Here is a 13,918-nt window from a genome sequence, read left to right as displayed (position 1 = left end):
TATTTTATCCTTTCCATTTTAATCATATCCTGGTTTAAGAAAGGAGTGGATACAAATCCCTTTGTCACTCTGCCATGTTTAACCAGCAATCCATGCTTGAGTATTAGTTCAAGGGGCCAATTTCCAGCTTTATCCTATAGCAATTCCTCCATATGAATGGGCTATGAGTTTTGGATACCAGAAGCTCAAACCCACGTTATTGTGAGGTAACCAAGAATGAAAGATGTAGCACCTAAAAGTGTTAAATTCTGAGACATCACTGCAGCCATTGCAGAAACTCTAGCAAAGTTATCAACAGGAACAATAATAAGCTTGCTCTTGGAAATAGGCCAAAAGAGGGAATTTCAAGGCCAGGTGTTCTTGAATCTCTGCACCTCAATTAAAGCTCTTTAATTTACCCTTATTTCACTAAATTACAGATTCTTGCCCTAAAGATTAGAAACCAGACAGCATCATCCTACAGAGAAGGATGAGAAATCCAAAATTTTCTCTAAACCTATTATAATAACAGGTTGGTTTGATGACACCCAAAGCCCTATGCTTAGTTTATGTGTTTTGGATAGAGGTAAAAATCTTAAAACTTTAAGGATTCTTAAATAGAGGCCCAGAGATTACCCTAATTCTAGTCAATCACAACTAGATGAAAGGGACTGCTTTAACTATGAGAGAACACAGAGGAGAAAGTAGTTGGGGTTACCAACTTTGTGGGGTAGCACAAAGCTTACAAGTCAATCACAGAAAATCAAAAACACTCCCTGTAGTCATTTTCACCTTCCTTGAAGGTGTTATTGGAATTGATACATGGTCATTAGCTTCCACCATAGAAAAAGTGGCTGGGACCGAGACGATTATTCCTAGATCTCTAGAAGTAAAGTAAGGAGGATTCAGATAATATATAGTTGCACTAAATCAATATTTGTTGGCAGTACATCTAAAATCAAGCTTCCCAGGAGATGAAATTCAGACGGCATAAAAAAGACTAACTGCTACCGAGAAAACCCTTCAAAGTTCTGTACATAATTCAATATGATATTTTAAAACAAAACAGAAGTCACTGCAGGGTTCCTTAAATATCAAATACTCCAGAGTAAATAAGAAAGAATTCAAATTATAAAGCCTGAAGCAAATAGGATTTTACAGTAATCATCTATTTTCACAGGAGTGAATAAGACACTCCTGAAGCTCCTCCTGTGGGGAGTTAGGAAAGAAAAAGGAACTGTCCTTTAGTCAGTAAGACAGGACAGAGTAAAACATACCATCAGCAACAGAAAACACCCACAATTGACAGAAACATAAAGCTTACACAAATAAACATTAATCAACACTACATGTTAATCCTATGTGTGAGAAGTGTTGAGGAAGATGATGAGGGCTTCTGTATGATGAAATGTGTGCCTTTTGGCCCCCATTTTTAAGATCTGAAAATGAGAGCTTTCCTTGTCTTGTATCCCCCTTCCACTATCAGGTGGTCAACCTACACATAATTCCTCAAGATTAATTCAATCTCAACTGTGGCATATTGGACTCTTGAGTTACTTTTCTCTTTTTCCTGTTCCTGACAGTAAGCTGAGGCTTATCTAGCATTCAGACTGCTGCATGATTGCTCCATAGGCCCCTGAAAGTCCTGGAAGAATCTCTGGTTATTACGAACATTGTTGTCTTAGCTGTATAGGTAATAGCAGTAGCCACACAGACCAATTTTAAATGGAATATTGGCAGGATATATAGAGATTATCCTGTCAAAAGTCAACAAAGATACACTGATGTTATTTACCTGTGGAGGAAGGCCATGTTTTTATCTCATTCATTTTCAACTTAATGTAACCTGGAAAAACCTAATGTGGTGCTTAATAAATAAGATGGGAAGTAGGACTTTCATTAGAAAACAAAACAGAAAGATGGAAAGTAGGATATATTAAAAAAAACTCTCTGAAATTCTGTTGCAGAAACATTGTAGCCAATGCCTACTATTCTTTTAGATCCACTTGGTGATATTGCTATCATTTTTCTGATTTATTTTCATATAGTAACAGACATAAATCTGACTTTCATAACAGTTCGTCTTGCTAATAAATGAAACATCTCTCTTCTTTCTCTTTCTTGCACTCTAAGAGGAGGGGAGTTTCTTCCCAAATTTTATGATAATGATAGCTTAAATGAGGTTCTCCCTTAAGCAGACCCTGAGCCAACAATTTGGCTACAAGTGATTTATTCAGGACATGCTATTCAAAGAGAGAGTGAGAAAGACAGTGAGGAAGAGGATCGGAAAGGGGAACAAGTCAAGCAAAGGTTATGTTACAGGGAGGAAGTCCTAGGCCTGGCCTGATCCTGAGGGTAGATCATAAGCAGAAATTACACCTCCATATTTCTTAGTCTGGAAATAGACAGGTGAGCTTATGTACTCCATCACCCAGTTGTTGGTTGCTGGTGCCCAGAAGGATGGGGAGGGACACCTCTAGGTTCCTTCACCTCTCTGTTCTAAATACATGAGCAATTCTGTAAAGGTACAGGACTGGATTGTTAGCAGGGTCAAATTGGACAGCTGGGGGATCAATCCAAAGACCTCTAGGCAGAGAACTTTACATCTTCTGGAAAGGGTATTCATGCCATATTATTTTAACCTGGAACAGAAAGTTTCTCTTCTTCTTACGTTACTATTTATGATCTATATCCTATTCACAATGTCCTTTTGAGGACCCCTACTTTTGAGCTCTGCCACTTGACAGTCTCTAAACTCTAAGTCTTTCTCTTACACTGCATCATCTCTGATTCTGCAACAAAAAGGATTTTTATCATCAGCCTGTATCAAAGGACACCAGCCAAGGCATTCCCTAATCTGAGGGTGAGGGGCCAGTTGGGCCACCTGTGAATGAAAGCTCTTTAGATGCTTTACTTGAAGTAGTACTGAGAGGGAAGAAGATGACTGGAGACATGTGCATGCTCTTCAAACTAGCCTTAGGGCCAGAAGCACCTAACCTTTGTACTGCTGGGCTTGGAGAGAATCCAGATAGCTTCACAAAGCTCTCAGAGAGACTTCTTTGCCTGACTCCCAGAGTGCTAGCTTAGGGCCCATGTGGGTTCAGGCTTGGCAGGGAAGATAGGACAGAAGGAAGAGAAAGTCTTCCTCCGTAATTACCAAGAACCATAATTCCATCAGGAATGGAAAAGATCCAAGGATGCTGGCCTCTGGGGCACAGTTTGATATTTAATGTCCATATTTCATTCTTTGTTTTTTAAAAGGAGTCAAATTATAAGAACCAAATTATATATTTACTTCACTTCAGCTAAGTAGAAAAGTTTTCCCACCCTGCTTTTATTTCCCTTATAAAAATCTTTTAAGAAAAGGTAATGATTATTGTTCTATTATGTGTTTACAAAATCTAGGAAAAACTTACAAATGAAGATAACACTTAAGAATAATGAATTATTTATTAGATCTTTGCTTGAACTCTGAAATCTGATCAAAGAAAAACTTCTGATACTTACTCTATTAATTATGAATGGCAAAACTTCATGCTTTCTGCTAAGAGTATTAAATGTCACAAATCAGCCCAATTTCCCCTTAATCCTTTTCCTCTACCTGGTGATGGGTAGGGAAACTCTCCTTACTCCGAGTTTAGCTCATGCACCTCACAACACTGGTTAAGGTGATGCTCACCTCACCTGGTAAAGGGCTGGCCCAAATTCTTCCCAGCCTTGAGACCAATTGAAATGCATCTCTTTGAAGAACACATCCCAGGTTTTTCCCATTGAAATTAATCTTTCCCTCCAATGATTCTTTGGCATCTCTATGATCTCACCTTTGTACTCTAATCTGTGTAGTTAGCTGTTTTCCCAACTATCACAATAGATTTTAAATTCCTGTTCATTTTGGCATTTCCGTTGCACCCAGAGAAAGGATTTACATACAGATCTTAACAGATGTTAAGTTGAATTTGCTTATTGAAAAGAATATTTGGGAGGCACCTGGGTAATCAGGCAGTTGAGCATCCAACTCTTCATCTCAGCTCAGGTCTTGATCACAGGGTCATAAGTTCAAGCTCCACATTGGGGTCCATGCTGGAGCCTACTTAAAAAATAATAATAGGGGCACCTGGTTGGCAGGTGGGTTAAGCCTCTGCCTTCGGCTCAGGTCCTGGTCTTGGGGTCCTGGGATCAAGCCGGTATTGGGCTCTCTGCTCAGTGGGGAGCCTGCTTTCCCCTCTCTCTGCCTGCCTCTCTGCCTATTTGTGATCTCTCTCTCTCTGTCAAATAGATAAATAAAATCTTTAAAAATAACAGTAATAAATAAATATAAATAAATAAATATTTTGAGTCCATACAATGTGCTGGGAAAATGTGTATAAAAAGATGAAAACAACAGTTTTTGAGCTTCTGGTCAAGGTTTAAAGATGACCATTTGAAAAAAAATTGAAACAGGTTTTACTATGCTATACTCAACTACGAAAAAACTACAAAAAGAATTGAGTACAAAGTGCCATGGAGTATCACAACTTCTTATAAGAAGGGTAGAAGGTATACTCTTCATTAAATATAAGGAAGATGAGATTGATGGTCATCACATGGTACCATGGTGGGTCAGGACTTGAAGAGTGCTCATCAGGCTCCTAGACCAACGCTCTTTCTACTCATGGTGGGAGTTTGACCTTAGGCAAGGAATGGAAGGCTTCCCCTTGGATGAGAGTACACAACATGGCCCAAGACTCAGTTTGCCCAGCATGTGTATAGGAAAACAAGAACCCAGTTTCTGGATGTAGTCAAGCTTAACCTTCAATGTGGCCAGAGTAACCAGTCCTAAAAGATCCCATGAAACAAATTCATGGATGTGAGATCCACTAATATTGATTGCTATGAGTTCCTTTTAACGTGATTCTCTTTTTTAAAAAGGGCAAATACTTGTATTTTTTTTAATATAATAAACTAATTTGTACTCAGGTATTCTAAGATGGTATTTTTGTTCTAATGGAAGAACCATGATATTGATGAAAATCCTAGGTAGTGGGGCACCTGGGTGGCTCAGTGGGTTAAGTCTCTGCCTTCAGCTCAGATCATGATCCCAGGGTCCTGGGATCAAGCCCTGCATCAGGCTCTCTGCTCAGCGGAGAGCCTGCTTCCTCCTCTCTCTCTGCCTGTCTCTCTGCCTAATTGTGATCTGTCTGTCAAATAAATAAATAAAATTAAAAAAAAAAAAAAGAAAGAAAGAAAATCCTATGTAGTTTGTTTCAAGATTTATGTGAGCAATTAAAAGCCCTGAGAGAATAACAAAATACAGGTCCTAAATATGTTAAGGGAACATAAGGGAACAAAGATTCCAAATATTGGAATATTTGGGAAAGCAGAAATATATGGGTAACTTTTAGGACTTCACAGTGAAGAAGAGCAAAGTAAATTATATTAGAAGTAGAAAAATTACACAAAACTAAGACTCTTCCTCTAAACATCGGGATGGAGAAAAGTGAGTAGGGGGAGAAAAATAACTACATAGGAAAAGATGAGTTTGTTCACCATCACTGAGTAGTTTTCTATGAATTCACCTTCAGTAAATGAAGTCGGACTGCTACAGAGCTCATGGCATCAAAGGACCAGTGTTATTCCCTTCATAACTCCTTCCATGGTGTTTCGTTCTACAAACCTTAAGAGGGCTCCTCTTCCTGTTTAAATGGCAGATTATGATTTGGTACCTCTCCCGTGGCAACTTAAGAGAAAAGAGCTGTTACGCAGTACAGACTCACATAAGCACTGATCTACCTCAACCTCCTTGTGAGTCTGAAGAATTAGTCACTGTGGATCTTCATTACAACACAGCTAATGAGTAAATAAAATCAAGAGGGAAAAGGATAATTTGGTTAAATATGCACTGGGGATGGAAAAACAGACAGGGACATTAATCCTACTTACAGGGTTTGGCTTCAAATCAAGTCACATCATGACTAGTTATCAGCTGCTATTAAACATAATCATCAAAGATTTCACTACAAAACTCTTCAGTTTGGTCAGATGCTGGGAGAACCAGGATATAAGTGTATTTAGGTACCAGCGCCAGTTTTTGGTAAAATTCACAGTAATGGGAAATCCCTTATAGGTTTCTCCACAGGCCTTTGTCTAAATAGAAAATCAACCACCATAATCAACAAAGATGGGTTGATCCTATTGCCTACTTCAAAGCTTTTAGTGGATGTTCTTTAGCAACTTCCTCCTGCTTGGTCTAAAGTCAAAGGTCACTTTCTGAGGGCAGGTGTGTTCAACAAGAAAAGAGCTGCATGACACACTCTGTATAGAAAATTCTCAGCAGCCTGAGATTCAATGTTTTATAACCCTGAAGTGCAATGAATGCATTCTAGGCAGTGAAGGAACAGTTTATCAGGAATTTCTTTAATAAATATTAGCCTTGTAAAAATTTGAGAATACCAAACCAAATCAACACATACTTTTTCTTTTAAAAATTATTCATTTGCTTATTTGAAAGAGAGCGTGCACAAGCAGAGGGAAGGGAAGAGAGAAACAAAAGGAATCTCGAGCAGATTCCCTACTGAGCATGGAGCCAACCCTGGAGCTCAATTCCAAGTTCCTGAGATCATTGACCTGAGCCAAAATCAAGAGTTAGATGCTCAACTAACTGAGCCTCCCAGGCACCTCTCAACACATACTTTTCAAATTCTTCTGTAAAAGACATAAACATCAGCTGTCTGCTGGGTTGGACCCAGGAGGAGCTGGCAGTCATGTGGAAAAAGGCAAAATAGAAACATTGGCATGTGTCTTCAAAGCACTGCATTTCTATCCTCTCTTTTCTCCTCAAACCTCTGATCTCATTTCCATCTTCCTTACTCTCAGCAGATATCTTGCCTCTGAATTCACAGAGAAAAGAGAAGCCATTAAATAGCCCTTACCTTCCTACGAATAAAGAAAAATCTTTCAAAATCTACCTGCATCTGTGTCTATCCTCCATTTTTCCTCTTTCATACTGGCAAAAATGACCTTCTCCTCTCAAAGGCCCTTTGCTCTCTGTGTTCTCTGGACCCTCCCTTCTCAGCAACCTGTCTAGTGATTCCCTCATGTCTACTCATTTTCAAAGTGAGTTTATCTACTCCCATGACTTCAGTACATTTGTGTCTATGCATGACTTTTCTGAAGTTCTAGATTACTTTTTTTGACAGCTCTACTTGAATAAACCACTGAAGAGGAGCTAAATGTGTGAACTTTACATGAATACCACTGCCTTACTGGTGTTTCCAACCTCAGCAACCACAGCCCTCCATTCAGCTGCTCAACCCAATTACCCGGACAACTTGGTCACACTTCCCTGATTCTTGCCTCCATGTCTAATAAATTACCAAGTTCCAAAATATGATTCAGATTTACTCTCTCTGATTCCACTATCATCACCATAGAACCATCCACAGCCACTGCTCACTTCGATACTGCAATGGCTTCCTAACTCATCTCCTGTATTCATTTCTGCTCATGCTCTGCAATCCATTCTCCATATAGTAGCTTCTCGCTCCTTTTTTGATACAAAACAAAACAAACTCATCAAGCCACCATTCCTCAACTCAAATCTGCTCAGTGGTTTTTCACTGCTCATGGTATTGGCATAAGGCACATAGTTCTGCTGAGCTGTATCCATGCACCATTCCAGTCTCTTTTTGATTCCCTCCCAGGTCCCTCAGTGGCTTTCTTTGATCCTTGAATAGGCCTGGTTACTCTCATCAAGCACCTAAGGGAAAATCTCACCCTTACTGTTAACCTAAATCCTATTCCCCTTTAAGATCAAAGTTCAAATGTCTCTTTATCAGACAAAAATACTCCCCAATCCTCATTTCTCCACTCTACTCACCCCCCTTTAAGTTAGATTCTACTCTTAGAATATGTTCAACTTTTTATTCCTGGTGGTCACCATAATTACATTGTCATTTTTGTTCATGACTATTTCTCCTGTATTTATGAGGGCATTGTCTGGCAAAAAGTAGATGCTCACTAAATGTCTGAATGATGACGTGAATGTATGTTATGAATGAAAAACATTATGTTCCTAAGTACCATTTTTATAAATTTTTTCCTTTGCTTTTTTTTTTTTGAGAGAGAGTGCATATGTGCCCTGGTAAAAGGGGGGCATCAAGGGGGAGAGAAGGAGAATCTTAAACAGGTTCCATCCCTAGCACAGAGCTTGATGCAGGGCTTGATCTCATGATCCTGAGATCATGGTCTGAACTGAAATCAAGAGTTGGACACTTAACAGACTGAGCCACCTAGGCACCCCCATTTTTATAATTTTTATAATCAAGTAGGAATTCACTCAAAAAAATCTCAAATAGTGATTTGAAATAGGAGCTAAAGTATATGTGTGTGTGTGTGTATATAAATACACATACATATATATACACACAAATAAAGAATATATGTATATGTACATATGTGTATATATCTGCATATATGTATGTGTACATTATATATGTTATATTATATATTATTTTATATATGTATATGATGTATAATATATGTATATATGTAGATATACACATATATGTATCTATGTGTATAATGTATAATATATGTATATGTGTGTGTGTGTATATACACATATATATATCTGTATCCATCCTATTCTTCTTAAGAACCATTCTTTTTATTAAGCCCATGCCAAGTTGCATTATAAATTAGTGGTGTGAGCAGCAAAGTGAAGTTCTGCATTTCCTGGTAGAGATAGAGAGCTTAGGGCTTCCTATCAGGTGATAAACATACTGGGAATTTCCCTTACTCACTAACTAAATGCCTGCATTGTGTGCCAGTCCATATGAGATAGCAAACAATGCCTTGTGTGGTTCTGGGAAACTGCTTTTTCTTCCTGTGACCAGCCTTTTGATCAATCAAAAATAAAGACAGTCTCTATCACATACTTTCCCTGCCTTAAAGGGTAGAAAGAACATTGGTGGATTTCTCTAATTCATCATAGCAATTTATCTCAATGTGTGGACCCCAGACCACCTGCCTCAGAATAACAAGTAAAGCAGGTATAAAAGAAAGTTCTCACATTCCTCCAAACATCTATAACCGTTTGTGGAATCTTAACAAATTTGCAAGTGATTCTATGCCTTTAGAAATTTGAGAGTAAGTGACCTAGAGATTGTCAGTCCCTGCAGAAAGGGATATACAAATTTTTGTTTCAGTTGAACAGCTTCTCAGTTCTGATTCACAGACCTGTACCCCTAGGAATAAAAATATATGTTTATAAAAAATAAAAAATAAAATAAATAAATAAATAAATAAATAAATGTGAAAAAAAAAATAAAAATAAAACCAAAAAAAAAAAAAAATCTTTTAAGAACCACAGAGGACACACCAACAGCAACTTCTTGCTAAACACATCTCCAAAGGCAAGGGGAAAAAAGCAAAAATGAACTATTAGAATTTCATTAGGACAAAAAGCTTTTGCACAGCAAAGGGAACAGTCAAAAAAACTGAAAGCAACCTATGGAATGGGAGAAGATATTTGCAAATGTCTTATATAAGGGGCTAGTATCCATAAAGAACTTAATCAAACTCAACAATCCAAAAAACAAAAAACTCTAGTCAAAAAATGGGCAGAAGATATGAACAGAAATTTCTTCAAAGAAGACATATGAATGGCTACAGACATATGAAAAAATCTTCAACATCACTCATCATTAGGGAAATAAAAATCAAAACCACAATGAAATACCACCATACCAGTCAGAATGGCTAAAACTATCAACTCTGGAAACAACAGATATTGACAAGGATGTGGAGAAAGGGGAACCATCTTACACTGTTGGTGGGAATGCAAACTGGTACAGCCACTCTGGAGAATAGTATGGAGGTTCCTCAAGAAGTTAAAAATAGAGCTACCCTACAATCCAGCAATTGAACTACTAGCTATTTATCCGAAAGATATATTAGAAGGGGCACCTGCACCCCAAGGTTTATAGCAGCAATATCCACAAAGGCCAAAATATAGAAAGAGTCCAGATGTTCATCAACAGATGAACGGATAAAGAAGATGTGGTACACACACACACACAGAGGAATATTACTCAGCCATCAAAAAAGAATGAAATCTTGCTATTTGCAACAATGTGGATAGAACTAGAGGGTATTATGTTGAGCGACACAAGTCAGTCAGAGAAAGACAAATACCATATGATTTCACTCCTATGTGGAACATAAGAAACAAAACAGATGAACATAGGGGAAGGGAAGGGAAAAAATAAAGTAAGATTAAAACAGAGAGGGAAACAAACCATGAGAAACTCTTAACTATGGGAAACAAACTGAAAGTTGCTGGAGGAGAAGTGAGTAGAGGTGAGTAGAGGTGAGCATTAAGGAGGGCACATGATGTGATGAGCACTGGGTGTTATATGTAACTAATGAATCACTAAATTCTACTCCTGGAACTAATAATACAGTATATGCTAACTAATTAGAATTTAAATAAATTTTATAAAAAGAACCACAGAGCTATAGACAGCAGCTTACTTTAGGTTACAATCTGAGTTTTTTAGAAAGAAAAATATAACATTTTCCACCCACCATGCTCGAACCTAATCCCATTAACTAGAGCATTGAGATGAAAGACAGCGAGCAGCTGGGACATGAGGCTGCACACTACCTGGAGAAGGAAATGTGGTAGCAGGGCACAAAGGAAGTGTAGTTCAGCAGGCAGGATAGAGAACCCTTCATAAATGATAAAACCTTAAGCAACAGGAAGTGATAGAGAAGAATCTATGGTCCCAAGAAGTGGAAAAACTTAGTGATAGGAAATGGCAAGCAGGAACTATTTGGAGATGCAGATAGAAAAACAGGCAGAGAGGGGCACCTGCATGGCTCAGTCTGTAAACTGTCTGCTCTTGATTTAGACTCAGGTCAGGATCTCGGGATCCTGGCATCCAGCCCCTGGGTGGGCTCACACTCAGCCCTGAGTCTGCTTGAGGACTCTCCCTCTCCCTCTGTCCCCCTGTCTTCACAGGTGTATAAAAGCTCTCTTTCAATAAAATGAATAAATCTTAAAAAAAAAAAAAAAAAGAATGGAAGAAAAATGGGCAGGAAGTCAATCAGGAGGACATGGTGTCACATTATATTTATAAGAGAATCTACTACCAGCCCTTTACCTCAAGCAGCCCTCAAGAACACCTGACCAGAAGCTATAAAAGTTCCGCCTAAGGAGCTAACCTACATGAATTTTATAGAGTAGCAGGCTAATCAACTTACACAAAATGGGTGAGTTCATCAGTGGAGTTGTAGATTATCAAAAGGTGGTTTATTGACAGTTTAAATAAACATATATTTACCTATAATAAACATAGCCACAGACTGTGCAAGCACATTCAGTATCTTATAACAAATATGTTTATAAGACTTGTATTTATACAAGCTTCATGGTTAAAGGTTACATTCTTATGAAATTAAACATTAATGAATCAACATTAAAGAGAAGAAATAATTCATGATAATCAGAAACAGACTATGAATAGACTTAAACTTGAATAAGACCTTACCCATCTCTCTCCTAAGATGCTCTTTGTTGATGTACTTTAGAGGCCACTGGGACATACACGTCATACCTGTCTGTTCCTTATTTCACTAAAAGTAGTAATAACCATATTTGCTTCCTCAAAGGTCTCTCATCAAATACTGTTGTGACTCACAGTTGTTTTTTCTTCGTTTTTAACCGAACCTGAATCTCAGTTTTAGGTTCAAAATGCACTCACTAATATGCACTCAGTTTTAAAGAAGACTAACAAGACCAAGGCAAGGCCCCCCATTCTTGAATTATATAGGCTCACTAGGCAAGAGGCTGAGCTCACAGGGACAAGACAGGAAATGTAGTAGGAAATTGCTGTTAAGAGGCATACAAAAAGCAAAACCACAGCCCAAAGAAGACAAGGCTCTACTCACCAGAGTGAGAATCAAAGGTAACAGTAGTGCTATGAAAAGAAGTTAAGGTTGAGCCCTGAGTGTTAAGCTAGAATTTAAACCCTCCCAAAGTCAAGACTAGTCACTGAATGGAGACAAGGATTAACCTTAACAAAAATCAGGCAGATCCTAGCACTGTTCATCTACCTTTCAACTTTTTAACCAAAGGTGGTAAGAAATATAAAATTTTAATAAATTGAGTATGGATGCCAAATATATATGCACATAAACACTCGGGCACACATTTCAGGTGACTATGACCAACTGCGATAGATCCTCATCGTGCCCTATCCATCTCAGCCAGTACCGACCACCCATTAATCATATACGGAATGACAAAACAAAATGAGGGTTGCTGGGGGGAGGGGGGTTGGGAGAAGGGGGGGTGGGGTTACGGACATTGGGGAGGGTATGTGCTTTGGTGAGTGCTGTGAAGTGTGTAAACCTGGCGATTCACAGACCTGTACTCCTGGGGATAAAAATACATGTTTATAAAAAAATAAAAAATTAAAAAAAAATCATATACGGAATGCCCAATAAAAGCCAAGCCAAGGACATGAAAAGGAATTGCCTAAGTCCCTTACTTTCCGTTCAAAATTGTGCTTTGTTCCTGATACCTTTTAAGTTATGTATTTAGTTTTCAACACTGAAACTGACCTCTGGACCTCTGACCTAATTCTCTGACTTTGACCTGTCATTCTGCCATCTCCTCACACTTCCTTCAGATAAGACACCTAACTCTTTGAAATGTAATCATTTGGTTAGGCCGGCTCTAGCCTTCCACAAAGGAGATTCAGAAAGAGTAGGAGAAGAGACACAGAAAGGAATAGATACAAGATAATGGACTCAAATGGAACCCAAGACCAAGCAGGAGGGAACAGCTGGAGACATAATATAACTTCATATACCAGGAGTCTAGGCCATGCTATGAGTCCATAACAGGGCTAGCATTCAACATCAGTGAAATATAGAGGCACCAAATGGTTTGGTGAAATGGTGGACCAGGAAATCACACCATCAGTTGGAGGAACAGGTATGAGAAAAAGAAGTAAAACAAAACAAAACATATAAAATGGATGCTTTCCATGCATTAGCTGGCAGGTGCCGGACACCATCCAGTCTTAGAGGCACACTTAGGATTCTGCATCTTACCCTGATGCCAATAGGATGCCAGTAAAGCGTGCTGCACAGGAATGAGGCACTGCTATGGGACACCTGGGTGGCTCAGTCAATTAAAGCATCTGACTCATGATTTCAACTCAGGTGATGATCTCGGGGAGGGCACCTATCTGCCTGCTCAGCCAGGGGTCTGCTGAAAAGTCTCCCTTTCCCTCTACCTTTCCCCTGCTCATTAATAATAAAAAAATAATAAAAACCACTGATAGGTTTTTTGTTTGTTTGGTTTTGGTTTGGTTTTGTTTTTTGTCAAATCGCAAAGCAGTCAGGACGTTTGTTCCTATGATTTCTCCAAGAGATGGGGAACAGGCTTTACACAGCAAAGGGAGCAGTACAAGAACCAGAAACCATAAGCTACTTCCTACAGTTCCAAAAAGTTGAAAAATGGAGCATACACTTTATTTTTACACAGAAAAAGTCACTGTCTGCGTGTTATGGGGCCATGGCCACAAAAGACTCAAGTTTCAGGTGCAGGTTTATAATCATTGGCTTTGATTTCACCATTCCTGGTACCTGCCCTGTGGGGAAGGAAGAAGGGTAAGTGTACAAATCTGAACATCGCCACACGCACACGTCTTGAAGAAAAGATGAGGCAGATGTCATTTTCTGGGGGTAGGATACTTCTGGACTTTAGGAAGTTAAATTGAATCCAAGCATTATTTTCTAAATGTCACTTCTCGTTGTCCAGTCCATTTTACTGCTCTAGGCACAGATCATTTTTAATAATGAGTAATATGCAGGGTAAAGGACAATTATAGTCCAGAGGTCTTACAAATCAAAGGAATTACACAGATAAAATCCCTGAAGCGAGTCC

The 13,918-nt window shown here is 38.7% G+C and overlaps 1 long non-coding RNA gene across 3 annotated transcripts in view; it reads left to right on the top strand.

Moving 5' to 3' along the window:
- The window catches only part of LOC309845401, a 51,529-nt gene that overhangs the window by 7,516 nt on the left and 30,095 nt on the right, over positions 1-13,918 (top strand). The gene's annotated exons all lie outside the window — the stretch shown is intronic.

The sequence above is a fragment of the Mustela nivalis genome, assembly GCF_964662115.1.
Source record: "Mustela nivalis genome assembly, chromosome: 12".
In the NCBI taxonomy this organism is placed as follows: domain Eukaryota; kingdom Metazoa; phylum Chordata; class Mammalia; order Carnivora; family Mustelidae; genus Mustela; species Mustela nivalis.
This window is presented reverse-complemented; position numbering and strand designations above follow the sequence as displayed.